General features: G+C 45.8%; 1 protein-coding gene across 6 annotated transcripts in view; it reads left to right on the top strand.

Moving 5' to 3' along the window:
• Positions 1–14,953, top strand: part of LOC140135349 (protein CEPU-1-like) — a 581,520-nt gene that overhangs the window by 445,087 nt on the left and 121,480 nt on the right. The window lies entirely within an intron of this gene.

Here is a 14,953-nt window from a genome sequence, read left to right on the forward strand (position 1 = left end):
AAGTTTAATTACCTGGTCATAGCCGTTTTGCATCTGAGCTGCGGAGGTGGTGGGGGGCTGTGAGGGGGGAGTCGGGCATACAAGATTCGCGGGGAGACGGAGAGAGCAGCATTGATCTTCTGGTGTGTCCCACGTAGATAAGGAGAGATTCTAGGGGGATTGTTAAATATCCTGTAGAGTTGCCATTTTCTTAGCTTTGAAAAGCTTTAATCTGCAATTTTTTCTAGCAAACTGAGCTAATAATTTTCAGAAAAAGAATGTGAAGTGGCCGACACTTATAGTTTTGCAGCCAAATTGTTGCAGAGATGTCCAGCAGGAATGATCTACTAGGGCTCAAGAAAGATAGAGGCTGTATCAAATGTATGTATACCTTCACCAATTTCTATTTTCCAGCCGATAATAAGCAGACTAAGATTATTTTACCATTTGTGTTGTAATAAAAAGATACCTGCCCATACAGTTTGTGTGGCACAGGACACCTCTCTACTCATTTGTCTATAAAAACCAGACCTTCAAGTTCCTCTTTCTTCTCCTACACCAGCCTCTGCTCCAAGCTCTAGCATGTCCTGCTCTCCTCCCTCAGCTACACCCCTCCCATCACACAGTAGTCCGCTCAACCTGATGCAGAAAGTCCTGCTGCTCCCCTTCCTTAGACATGCCCCTCCCATCTTACATCAGACTTCAGCAAGTACTGATGCCCCCTTTCTACAGCCATATCTCCTCCCCACCTGTCTCACAGCACAGCTCAGCCTGATACAACTGCTCTCTCCATCATCATTATTATTATTATTATTATTTATAGAGCACCTTTAAAGGGGTTATCCAGGACAAACTTTCCTTGACTACCTTACATCTACCTGCAATATAACAAACTTTCTAATATGGCATAGCAGGCCCCCTGACTGATCAGGGACAAAAACCCTGCCTATCTGTCCGACAGGCGACAAGAACCAAGAAGAGAGCTGTGGCCGTGACGTTGGCAGAAATGGAGAGAGAAAAGCCGCTAGGGCACGTCACTGGCTCCGGAACATCAACATATGTAGCCAGGGCCGGCGCTATGGGTAGGCAAAGGTGGCAATTGCCCAGGGCCCCCGGGGGAAAGGGGAGAATCTCTTCTTTCAAATGAATCTTGAATTTTGTTTCTAGATGCTCTGGATCCAGAGATATTCAGGTTTAAAGTGAGAATAACAGGTGCCATTTTTATATATAAAAATCACTCGCAGCGGTAGTTTAACAGTATAACATATAAAAGAGGAGACTCTCTTCTTTCATAGGAAAAAAGAAGTGAGGTTCTATGTGTCACAGAGCCAGAGATACAGCCCTCTGAACTTAACCCCCCCCAATCCAGATTCTTAGCCATCAGGCTGCGGGAGCATTTGCTGGACACAGGAGCTGCTGCTCCTCACAGATAATGGAAATATTCACTTTATATGTTACTACATTTTGAGAAGGGATAATATCAACTAATATTCATGTTTTTAACCCTTCTCTATGCAGAACTATCTAAGAACACACTTTGGGCCACATGTATCAATCGTTTTTTTCTGTTGTTTTTGCGCCTTTTTATTCAGGCGCGCCGTTTTTGCGCCATTTTTGCGACTAAACGGCAAACTAGCTGTGCAGCAAAAATAACCAGCTTTCTCTCATTTATCATAGCAATCCAGCGCCTAATGATATTCATCACTTGCGACTTTTCATTTAGGCGCAAAAACGGGCGCAAAAAGGTGGCGTTAACTGAGAAGAAAGCACTGAGCCCCTTTGCAGAACCAGCTCATTTCTAGCAGCAGAGCTCAGCCAGACACTGGAACATATAATAGATACATTAGATACACTGCAGACACTAGGACATATAATAGATACATTAGATACACTGCAGACAGGAGCTGCAGACTCTATTTACAGTTCATCACCTTCTATTTACAAAACATTCTGCAGACTCCTCAGCTCAAAGCAAGAGAGCTAAGAACTTTGCAGAATGTTGCAGATACTACATACAAGTGTCCCCCATGTAATTCTGCACAGTATCTCCTGTGTGTCTGAGGGGGATACTGTGCAGAATTACAGGGGTGCAGCAGGAGACCAGCACTGGGGGATCCCCTCCAGGAGAAGCCCCTGCTGAGGAGGTCACTGGGTGCAGGGTGTCACACACCTGGGTGCTGCTGTGAGTGTTATCTTCATTCTGGGCTGTGGGAGAAGCAGAGAGGAGCTTGTAGCAGGATGACATGTAAGTGCCCGAATCTAACATTACACCTAAACTGCGCCAAAATTGCGCCTAAACTGTGTTAAAGTAAAGTGATTAATAAGAGGCAGGAAATTACCTTATCACAGATGGTTGTAGCTTGTGATAATTCTGGAACAACAGTGCGCCAGAATTTAGGCGCAACTACTACACTTAGGCGCACAAAAGTGATAAATGGGGCCCATTCTCTCTTATTCCCTTTTATTTTGTGATAGTCTTTTAGTGTTGGGAAAATTGACTGATACGATACTGATACGATGAACATTCGATCCTCTTCGCCTAATGTGACTACACCGCGACCAGAACATGTCCATAAAGTTATATGTAACACCAAAAACACACACATGTCATCCTCCATTATTTACACCTATGTTAGGACGTTCTCACTCTCATTCTTATGAAGCGTGGAGGGTTCTGTTATTGTGCGGATAATTCAATGGCGACATCTAAAAGTGACTTATATTATCTCATTAGCTTGGTTAATGGATATATAGTTATTTATTTGGGTTATGTGACACAGTCAGGGGTTTGTTGCTGGATGGGAGGTATTATCCTCTCAGCTTGTGTTGCTCAGAGTAATGCAGCAAGCTGAAATCAAGCACCGGACCAAACTTCAAGCACCGGTCCAAACCGGGTTTTCAGGGTGTTCCAGCTAACAAAGCTGAGCTGGAAGTGTGCACGAGAGAGTGGAGTGAGCTCTAGTCTCAGAGGGAGAAGCTTGTTCCAAGAGCAAACACGTGTCCTGTCTAGGAGGACAGGTTGGCTGTTTTGGACTTTAAATGGACTAAGTGCTATGCAGCAGCTTCTGCAAGGTGTGAACATACACCAACAATTTGGACTATTTGTGAAGACCCTGCTACTGGGTGAGAAGGCCAAGCCTGGTCTGTATGTTTATGTTTTAAACAAGCATGAAGACAATGCTGGATTTTTTGTTCCATTTGTTTTGTGGTGTGAATAAACACTGAACTGAACTGAGAACTGTCTCTTTCCCTCTGTCTGCGACCGCTACCTAGCTTATACCTGAGCAATACCCCACAATTGGTGGCTTGGAGCGGGCAAAACGCAGTGAGGGTGGTGCAAAACCGGAGTTCTTTTTTTTTTTTTTTTTCTGGGCACCATTGCATGTCGTGGATTAAACCTGCAAAGTTTCAGCTAGCATCACCGGACAAGATGGAGGAGCTGATTAAACAACTTGTGCAAGCTAATGTTCAACAGCAGATGGCACACTCTGAGGCTATGCAGGCCCAGCAACAGACTAACGACTTACTGCTACAACAAATAAAGGCGCTGCGTGAGACTCCAACAGTGGTGACCCAGCTACAGCCTGCGGCCAGAGAGAGAGTCCGAACTGCGCTGAGAAAGCTGACAGCGGAGGATGACGTAGACGCCTTCCTGGCGGTGTTCGAGAGAACGGCAGAGCGTGAGGGGCTGCAGCCTGACCAGTGGGCTGAAGTGGTGGCCCCGTTCCTGACTGGCGATGCGTTAAAGGCATATTTTGACCTCACTCAGGAGGATGCCCTGGACTACAAGAAGTTGAAAGGTGAGATCCTGGCACGCATGGGGGTCAATGTTTATGTGCGGGCCCAACGTGTATATCAGTGGGGGTTTGTGGAATCCCGAGCTGCCAGGTCTCAAGCTTATGACCTACTGCACCTGGTAAAAAAGTGGCTTCAGCCTGAGACTTTAACCCCAGCCCAAATAGTGGAGAGGGTGGTGGTAGACCGTTTTGTGCGCACTCTGCCGGTTGCCATTCAGCGCTGGGTAGGTCAAGGTGACCCAGGTAATTTAGACCAGCTGGTTGGTCTGGTGGAACGTTACATAGCCACCCAGGACTTTGTGCGGGACTGTACCCCTACACGTAAGCCACCCCGTCCCTCACCCCCACTTGCAGTGACTGAGGAAAAGCCCCGACCTTCTGCTGGGAGTAGCTCCCCAACGATGTCCAAACAACGTTCCACAAAGATTCGTGAGGTCCCCACACTCCGCTGTTGGCGCTGTCATGTCCTGGGACATGTGGCTGCAAATTGCCCCTTGGCCTCCGAACCTATGGACTGTGGGTACGCTCGCCGTACTTCCTTCTATGCACGGCCTGTATGTACCGCTGACGTCCTGGATGCAGATAGGGCACCTCCCATGTGCCCAGTGTCCGTTGATGGGTGCAGGGCTAATGCACTACTTGACTCAGGGAGCCTAGTGACCATAGTACGGGATACCCTGGCGCTACCCTCTCAGTTCACTAGTCGCAAGGTTCGAGTATTGTGTATTCATGGAGACTTAAAAGATTATCCAACCGCACTGGTGGTCATAAAAACACCTGCTGGGAGGAAAGTCCACGAGGTGGCAGTAGCATCAAATCTGCCCTATGACCTAATTATAGGAAGAGACTTTCCATTATTCTCTGCACTATGGCCATCGTTACTGCATGTCAGTCCCCAGGGGTCAGGGAGAGCAATAGCTGAAGGTCATGTTCCAGACCTAGAACCAGAACCTTGGGAACCCGAGGCGGAAGGGCCAGCGGTAGGGGTGACCGCCACTTCGGTGGATGATGGGGAGACACTACCAATGAATGTAATGGTTGGGGAAGTAGAGGACTTGCCGCCAGGCCCTGAATTGTCAGACTTAAACGTCTCTGGTGACAATTTTGGTACGGCGCAACTCCGGGACCAGACTCTGTCCCGAGCCTGGGGGAATGTGTTAATGGTTGAAGGTGAGCCACAACAACCAGGAGCTGAGGCAGTTTTTCCTCGTTTTGTGGTTCACCATAATTTACTGTATCGGGTCACCCAACTACGGGGTGAGAATGTTGAACAATTAATAGTGCCTCAGGCATATCGTAGGATGGTACTGGATCTTGCTCACCAACATGTTTTAGGTGGACACCTTGGGCCGCAGAAAACCCAGGACCGTATACTGCAGCGATTTTACTGGCCCAGTGTGTTCAAAGAGGTGGAAGAGTTCTGTAAGTCCTGTCCGACCTGTCAAATAACTAGCCCCCAGCAGCACTTCCGCAGTCCCCTAGTACCCCTCCCAATTATCGAGGTACCGTTTGAAAGAATTGCCATGGACCTTGTGGGTCCAGTACCTAAATCTGCTAGGGGTCACCAACATATTTTAGTTGTCCTTGACTACGCAACCCGGTATCCAGAAGCAGTGCCACTGCGTCATACCTCTGCCAAACTTATAGCTAAGGAGTTAATGGAGATGTTTTCAAGGGTTGGGATACCTAAGGAGATTCTGACAGACCAGGGGACTCCCTTCATGTCGAAGGTCATGAAGGAACTCTGCAAGTTGCTGGGGATTAAACAGTTAAGGACTTCAGTTTACCACCCCCAAACAGACGGCCTGGTGGAGAGATTTAATCAAACTTTGAAAAATATGCTGAAAAGAGCAGTGTCCAAGGATGGAAGGGACTGGGATCTGCTTCTGCCCTATCTTATGTTCGCAGTGCGAGAGGTGCCCCAGGCCTCTACTGGGTTCTCGCCCTTTGAATTACTATATGGCAGACATCCCCGAGGTTTGCTGGACGTGGCCAAAGAGGCATGGGAGCAACAGCCCACTCCGCATAAGAGTGTCATTGAATATGTCACTAAGATGCAGGAGCGGATGGAGACAGTGTTGCCCCTTGTCAGGGAACATATGGAGGCGGCTCAGCGAGCCCAGAGTCAGGTCTACAATAGAGTAGCTAAGGTGCGGAGCTTTAACCCAGGAGACAGAGTCTTGGTTTTAGTACCAACGGTAGACAGTAAGTTCCTCGCAAGGTGGCAAGGCCCTTACGAAATTCTGGAAAAGGTAAGCAATGTAAATTACAAGGTACATCAGCCAGGGCGGCGGAAGCCAGAGCAGGTCTACCATGTCAATTTGCTAATGCCTTGGAGAGATAGGGAGACCTGCGTTGGGAGCACCCCGCAGCCGGTATGTTTAGGGGAAGGGAAACCAGTACCTCCAACTGTTCCCGGGGAAGCGGCTGCCACAGTGCGCATTGCTGACAGCCTTTCCCCTAAACAGGCTCAAGAGGCCAAGGAGTTCATTAGTCGGAACACGGACGTGTTCTCTGACCTCCCTGGACGTACTTCCGTAATCCAACATGACATTGTCACGGAGCCCCAGGCAAAAGTCCGGCTAAAGCCGTACCGGGTGCCCGAAGCTCGGCGACAAGCCATCACGGAGGAAGTACAGTTGATGCTGCGGCTGGACGTAATTGAAGAGTCAAGAAGTGAGTGGGCAAGCCCAATAGTTTTGATACCCAAACCAGATGGGACGCTACGTTTCTGTAACGATTTTCGTAAACTGAACGAAGTGTCCAAATTTGATGCTTATCCCATGCCCCGGGTGGACGAGCTAATTGAGCGCTTAGGACAGGCCAGGTATTTTTCTACCTTGGACCTCACTAAAGGGTACTGGCAAGTGCCCTTGACGGAGGCTGCCAAGGAGAAAACTGCCTTTATCACACCTGAGGGACTATTTCAGTATAAAGTGTTACCCTTTGGCCTGCATGGCGCCCCGGCCACGTTCCAGCGTTTAATGGACATTGTGCTTCGTCCACATCGGCGTTACGCGTCAGCGTACCTCGATGATATTGTCATTTTCAGTGCTGACTGGGAGAGTCATCTGGCAAAAGTGCAGGCTGTAGTAGACTCCCTCCGTAGGGCCGGGCTAACTGCTAACCCAAAGAAATGTGCCATAGGGCTAGAGGAGGCACGGTACTTAGGCTATATCATTGGGCGTGGAGTCATCAAACCCCAGATGAATAAGGTAGAGGCAATACGGAGTTGGCCACGGCCTGTCACCACCAGGCAAATAAAGTCATTCCTGGGGATGGTGGGGTATTATATGAGATTTATTCCCCATTTTGCTACTGTAGCGGCTCCATTGACAGGGCTCCTGAAGGGACGTAAGACAGTGATGGTTCGCTGGAATGACCAAGCGGAGAAGGCTTTTTCCGCTTTGAAGTCGGCCTTGTGCGGGTCACCAGTCCTGGTGACACCCGACTTCAAGAGGGAGTTTGTAGTACAGACCGATGCCTCTGAAGTGGGCCTCGGTGCTGTACTATCTCAGGAAATTAATGGGGAAGAGCATCCTGTTGGGTTCCTGAGTCGCAAGCTCACCCCAGCCGAAACCAGGTACAGTATAGTGGAGAGGGAGTGCCTAGCCATCAAGTGGGCACTCGAGTCTCTCCGCTATTATCTGTTGGGGAGGAAGTTCCGACTGGTGACTGACCATTCACCTCTCAAGTGGATGAGCCAGGCCAAGGAGAGGAATGCTCGGGTCACCAGATGGTTCTTGTCTCTACAGAACTTCAAATTCACAGTGGAACACAGAGCAGGCCGGCTACAGGGGAATGCAGATGCCCTGTCCCGGGTGCACTGTCTGGCGAGTGTTCATCCCCTCAAGGTTGAACAAAGGGAGGGGGTATGTGACACAGTCAGGGGTTTGTTGCTGGATGGGAGGTATTATCCTCTCAGCTTGTGTTGCTCAGAGTAATGCAGCAAGCTGAAATCAAGCACCGGACCAAACTTCAAGCACCGGTCCAAACCGGGTTTTCAGGGTGTTCCAGCTAACAAAGCTGAGCTGGAAGTGTGCACGAGAGAGTGGAGTGAGCTCTAGTCTCAGAGGGAGAAGCTTGTTCCAAGAGCAAACACGTGTCCTGTCTAGGAGGACAGGTTGGCTGTTTTGGACTTTAAATGGACTAAGTGCTATGCAGCAGCTTCTGCAAGGTGTGAACATACACCAACAATTTGGACTATTTGTGAAGACCCTGCTACTGGGTGAGAAGGCCAAGCCTGGTCTGTATGTTTATGTTTTAAACAAGCATGAAGACAATGCTGGATTTTTGTTCCATTTGTTTTGTGGTGTGAATAAACACTGAACTGAACTGAGAACTGTCTCTTTCCCTCTGTCTGCGACCGCTACCTAGCTTATACCTGAGCAATACCCCACAGTTACCATTGTCTAAGGAACAGACAATGATACATCTGTGTGAATTTTCTGCAGTTCCCTTTGCTGCATATTTTAGTGTTATACACATGTGGGGTCTGTCTGATCTCCTCACATCTTACTCTTTTAGGAAAGTATATTTTCTTTATATAAGTATTCTGGATTTGTACATATTTTAGAGGAAATTTTAAATGTTAATTGCCAAATGCATCTCCTTGTTGTCTGCTTTCAAAATTCTATAGGTTTTATGGCGCCTTTACTTTTTATTCTGTTTTATTGCTATATTTTGCATTTGTGAACTCTACACATGTCCATGTATTACATTTAGGAGATGTGAAGGTAAACATTTTCTGTTTGGAGCACATTTTTTGCCATCAAAGTCAAATTTTAAGTATTTTTTATAAAATGTTTCAGTTTGAATCAAAATTGCATGAAGGCGCCTATGTCTATAAACTCTTTGATGCAATTTTGAAAATCGGGCAAGTGTCTGCTTTCAGAAAATATCGGTCCCTCTCCCCAAAAGGCCTTACAGTCTAATCAACCTACCAGTAATTTTTTGGAGTGTGGGAGGAAACCGGAGGAAACCCACGCAGACACAGAGAGAACATACAAAATTTTTGCAGATGTTGACCAGCGCAGCAAGGCTGTAGTGCTAATCACGGAGCCACCATGCTGCCCATCAATCATCCTATGATCTATCTCCTATAAAATTCTCCAATATTACAGTTTGTTTTACCATACTAAAGGGAGCCACTTCCTGACTGTGACTGGTCATAAAATAGTTTTATTTTGGGGCCCCACTTTTAGTTTTGCCCAGGGCCCCACTTTGTCTAGAACCGGCCCTGTATGTAGCATCACCTGGGAGGTGGGGGAGGTTTGTGGAATCTGAGGTTGAGCGCATTTGTGACAATCCTCTCCATTACACACAAATGTGATCTCCCCCCTCTATGGCATATGAGGTTGTGAGATGGTCGCAGTTGTCACACGGAGGTCGTCACATATGATCGTACTTAGTCTATGAGGATGAGGGGTGACACAAGAGCTTACAGTCTATGAGGATACGTGGTGACACAAAAGCTTATAGAACTAAGGGGTAAACTTCTGTAGTTACAGATAATTATTCTTAAGTAACACTTTGCTAACATTACCATTATTTTATTGTGTGAGGGATCTATTGCCTCTGCCTTGGACCTGACTGACAGTTTGCTGAGTAATGTTGGAGTACAGTCATGGCCAAAACTTTTGATAATGATACAAATAATATATTTTCACATGATCTGTTGCCCTCTGGTTTTTATGTGTGTTTGTCAGATGTTTTAATCACATACAGAAATACAAGTGCAATCATATTATGAGTAACAAATGTTTTTATTGACAGAATGAGTTAATGCAGCAAGTCAATATTTGCAGTGTTGACCCTTCTTCTTCAGGATCTCTAAAATTCTCCCTAGCATGCTCTCAATCAACTTCTGTACCAAATCCTGACTCATATCAGTCCATTCTTGCACAATCAATGCTTGCATTTTGTCACGATTTGTTGGTTTTTGTTTCTCCACCCGTCTCTTGATGATTGACCACACGTTCTCAATGGGATAAAGGTCTGGGGTTATTTCCGGGCCATTGATCCAAAAACTCTGTTTTGTTCCCTCATCCATTTAGTTCAGTGATTTTCAACCAGTGTGGCGCGACACATGGTCAGGTGTGCCTCGGGGAAAGTTCCCCAAACTATGGTGCCCCCTGTGTTTTGTTTCCCGGCAATGTGCAGCGATGTGCAGTCACGGCTTCTTACAATGTAGTAGACGTGTACAATAACACATGCACAAGCTTTGAAACTCGCACGACAAAATGACGTCACCGAGGCCGGCACATCATCCTGAGAGCGGAGAGACTCTCACATTTGCCCACCGCGAAGGTAATGTCCACCAATAATGCTGACTATATGAGCTTTTGCCTGAGTATATGAACTGTTGGCAGAATACTCAGCATATGAGCTGGTACTTTTAGTACTACAGCAGTATACTGCATATAACAATGAGAAATGTAAAATAAGAAATACTATAGTCATGAGGCTGGAGTACTACAAGTACCAGCTCATATGCTGAGTATAAGAGCTGGCACTTGTACTCTGGCCTCATGGCCATAGTACTTCTCATTGTACCCCTTTATTTTGCAGTATATGAGCCACATAATAATCAGCACCATATACATAAACAGGGAGAAACTGAGAACTGTTGAGGAAGAGCTTCGTGTGTGTCTTTCCACCATTCTTGCCAGGATATCCCTTTTGTGTTTATCGAAACAGGCCCAGGTTTCACACTGAGTGAGTAAAATAAATTTAGAATCTATATTATTAACTATATGTATAATCTGACTGTTTTAGTGTCATTTGTGCTATTTTGGTTGGTGGTGTGCCCCAGGATTTTCTAAGTATAAAAAGTGTGCCGTGCCTCAAAAAAGGTTGAAAATCACTGATTTAGTTATCACCTTTGCTTTATGGCAAGGTGCTCTTGGACGGTTGGGAGAAGTTGCTCTTGGAGGACATTCTGGTACCATTCTTTATTCATGATGTGTTTTTAGGCAAAACTGTGAGAGAGCCGATTCCCTTGGCTGAGAAGAAACCCCACACATGAATGGATGCAGGATGCTTTACAGTTGGCATGAGACAACATTGGTGGTATCATTCACCTTGTCTTCCCCGGACAAGCTGTTTTCCAGATGTTCCAAACAATCCGAAAGGGGATTCATCAGAGAAAATGACTTTACCCCAGTCTTCAGCAGTCCACTCCCTGTACCTTTTGCAGAATATCAGTCTGTCCCTGATGTTTTTTCTGGAGAGAAGTGGCTTCTTTGCTGCCTTCCTTGACACCAGGCCTTGCTCCAAGAGTCTCCGCTTCACAGTGCAGGCAGATGCACTCACACCTGCCTGCTGCCATTCCTGAGCAAGCTCTGCACTGCTGGTAGCCTTATCCCGAAGCTGAAACACTTTTAAAAGATGGTCCTGGCGCTTGCTGGTCCTTCTTGGGCGCCCTGGAGCCTTTTTGGCAACAATGGAACCTCTCTCCTTGAATTCCTTGATGATGCGATAGATTGTTGACTGAGGTGCAATCTTTCTAGCAGCGATACTCTTCCCTGTTAGGCCAGTTTTGTGCAGTGCAATGATGACTGCACATGTTTCTTTAGAGATAACGATGGTTATCAGAAGAGAAACAATGATGCCAAGCACCAGCCTCCTTTTAACCCCTTAGCGCTCTGCGCCGTAGCTGTACTGCGCTGAGTCCCGCGAATAGCGCTCAGCGCAGTACAGCTACTGCGCAGAGACGATGCCGGTTCAGCGCTGTATAGCAGCCGAACCGGCATCGTTAGCCGCGGGATTTCAACGGTAATCTACCGTTGACATCCCCGGCTAACACCCTCGGTCGGAGTGGGCTCCGATCGCGGGTGTTTAACCCGTTAAATGCGGCATTTAACATGCCTTCTGGGGGTCTTTACCCCACGATCGGCCCCCCCCCCGCACCGTTTTCGGGGGGGGCGATCGCTGTTTTGGCACCTCTGGGGTCCGATCGGGACCCCAGAGAAGCCTGGAGTGTTTACCTTTAAGATGGCGTCTGTGCATAGGCTGGCACTGATAATACCCTGCAATACATTAGTATTGCAGAGTATTATCAAGAACAAGCAATCAGATGATTGCTTGTTCATATCCCATGGTGGATCATGTAAAAAAAATGTAAAAAAATTTTTTTCAATAAAAAATTACTTTATAAATCACTAAAAATGCCCATAAGCCCCAAAACATATAAAGAGACATATAACACTCAAAAAAGTCTAAATCATAACACAAACCCCACATATATAGTATCACCGCGTCCGTAACAATCCATAGAATAAAACTAAATAAATATTGAACCCATATGATGAACGCCGTAAAAAAAAACCGTTAAAAACCCGCCAAAAATTATGATTTTTACCTATTATATCCCACTAAAAATGCAATAAAAAGTGATCAACAAAACATATGTACTCCAGAATGATATTGTTGCAAAGAACAACATGTCCCGCAAAAAAAAGCCATCAACCAGCTCTGTAGCTTAAAACGTAACAATGTTATGCCACTTGGAAGACGGCGATGCAAAAATGATAGATTTTTCCCCACATTAGGGTTTTATTTGGCAAATTTAGTAAAACATAAGAAAAAATATTCATGTCTGGTATCCCCGTAATCGTATCGACCCATAGAATAAAGATAACAGGATTATTAGGCTATACGGTGAACACAAAAAAAAAAAAAGTAAAAAATCCAGTACAGAATTGATGCTTTTCTACTCATGACCTCAAAAAAAGTTCCAAAATTTTCAACAATAGGTGATACCAACCCCAAAATGGTAACACTGGAAAAAGCATCTCGTCCCGCAAAAAAAATGCCGTCACATGGCCCAAATAACGGAAAAGCGAAAATGTTATAGCCTTCAAAAGGGGGCAACCAGAAAACTAAAATCCTGGCAGCTGCAGGGTGCTCCTTCCCTTCTGCGCCTTGCTGTGCCCCCATAACACAAGAAATGTCCACATGTGGGGGGTCTCTGCACTCTGGAGAAATTGTAGAACAAATTTTATGGTGAGTTTTCTCTTTTTATCTTTTGGAAATGTGTAAATTTTAGGGCTAAATGAACGTATAACCGACAAAATTTGACCATTCTAAATTTCACCGCCATTTTGATTCAATTACTATGAAGATCTCAAGGGGTTAACAATCTTTGTAAATGCTGTTTCTGATTTGAGGGGTGCAGATTTGAAAATGGGTTGGTTATATAGGGGGTTTTGTTGCTAAATATGTAAAATTTGATTTCAAAACTGTATTTATCCCCAAAATAGTCAATTCCGAAAATACGGAAAATCGCTATTCGATTTGTAGGCCGCGTGACGTCAAAATAAATTATCCAAACATTTCAAAAATTATGAAAATGTAAAGTAGACAAATGGGAAATGTTATTCTGCAAGTTATTTAGGTGGTAAATTTATCTGCCTGAAAACGCGGTGATTTTGAATTTTGAAAATGGCAAATTTTTCTAAAAATTCATCATTTTTTTCTTTTTTTTGTAAATAAACGCAAAACGTATCAGCCAAAATTTACCACTAAAATGAAGTACAACATGTGGGGAAAAAACAATCTCAGAATCGCTTTGATAAGTAACAGTGTTCAAAAGTTATAACCATATAAAGAGACGCAGGTCAAATTTTAAAAAAAAGTTGCGAGCCTTAGGCCGGCGCCACACAGGGCGCTTTGTCTGCGCTTGCAAACGCAAACGCAGACAAAGTCGCGCCCACCGGGGCTGGCCTCGGCCCGATCGCATCGGCGTTTCTATGGAAACGCCTGCGATCGGGAACGAGCCGCCGGTGTTTCGTGTTAATTTAACGCGAAACACCGGCGTCTCGTTCCCGATCGCAGGCGTTTCCATAGGCGTTTCCCGGTGGGCGCGACTTTGTCTGCGTTTGCGTTCGCAAACGCAGACAAAAGCGCCACGTGTGGCACCAGCCTTTGGGTGAAGACACACATGGCGTTTTTGGGCCGTTTTTGGGCCGTTTTTACTAAGTGCGTTTTCAGATCGTTAAAAACGCATGCGTTAAAAAACGCATCCGGTTTTTAAAAACGCATGCGTTTTTTGAAAACGCATGCGTTTTTGTACGTTTTTCTGAAATTGCGCAATGAAAAACGGACAAAAACGCATGCGTTTTTAACGATCTAAAAACGGCCCAAAAACGGCCCAAAAACGGCCCAAAAACGCCATGTGTGTCTTCACCCTTAACCTGCAAACAGGCTGCTTCCTTAAGGGGTTAAAGTGTCCAGTTGTGTGATTCTTACTTAATCATGACAGATTGATCTCCAGCCCTGTCCTCATCAGCACCCACACGTGTGTTAATGGAGCAATCACTGAAACGATGTTAGCTGCTCCTTTTAAGGCAGGCCTGCAATGAAGTTGAAAAGTGTTTGGGGGGAAAAGTTCATTTACTAGGCAAATATTGACTTTGCAATTAATTGCTGTTAAGCTGATCACTCTTTATAACATTCTGGAGTATATGCAAATTGCCATTATAAAACCTAATGCAGTAGACTTTGTAAAAATTAACATTTGTATCATTCTCAAAACCTTTGGCCATGACTGTAGCTGGATAGGATGAAATATTCTCTGTGCACTAGGCAAGAAACAGGAAGGTGTAGTGTGCTGGGAACTGCAGAGCCTGGAAGGTGTAGTGGGTGGCTTTCAAGCACCGTGTAGGCTGGAATGGGTGGATATCTCTGCTGTGTTTACAGCACAATGCACTGTGAGGATTGCACAAAAACGTCCATAGAGGAAGCTGAGATTGTAAACATTTGCAGGATGATATGTAACCATATATGCAGGGAAGATTCAAAGTTTGAATCAATGCAAGGCATATTCATTAGGATGATGAACTATGAATACTGGGAGCATCTGGGGAATTTTTATGGTCCTGGATAACCCCTTTAATTCCTTGTGCAACATCCCTCACCGGGGCCTAGCCTTTTCTTGAGGCCTGGAGGAAGCTGGGGCCCAGAATACTGGAGTGGCTGGCGGTTGCGGCCTAGGCACCCTTTGGTCACGGTGCTTGGTACGGGGACCGGAGGGCTGTCCTACAGACTGGCAGGTCTCCAGAGGGTGGTGTGTACAAGAAAATGTAGAGGGAGAGGCTGATGTACTAAATCTCCCTGGGGCAACCCCTAGGTGTCCGTAGTATATGTCCCTGGGTAATGGATGGGGTAGCCCTTGA

The sequence above is a fragment of the Engystomops pustulosus genome, chromosome 6, assembly GCF_040894005.1.
Source record: "Engystomops pustulosus chromosome 6, aEngPut4.maternal, whole genome shotgun sequence".
In the NCBI taxonomy this organism is placed as follows: domain Eukaryota; kingdom Metazoa; phylum Chordata; class Amphibia; order Anura; family Leptodactylidae; genus Engystomops; species Engystomops pustulosus.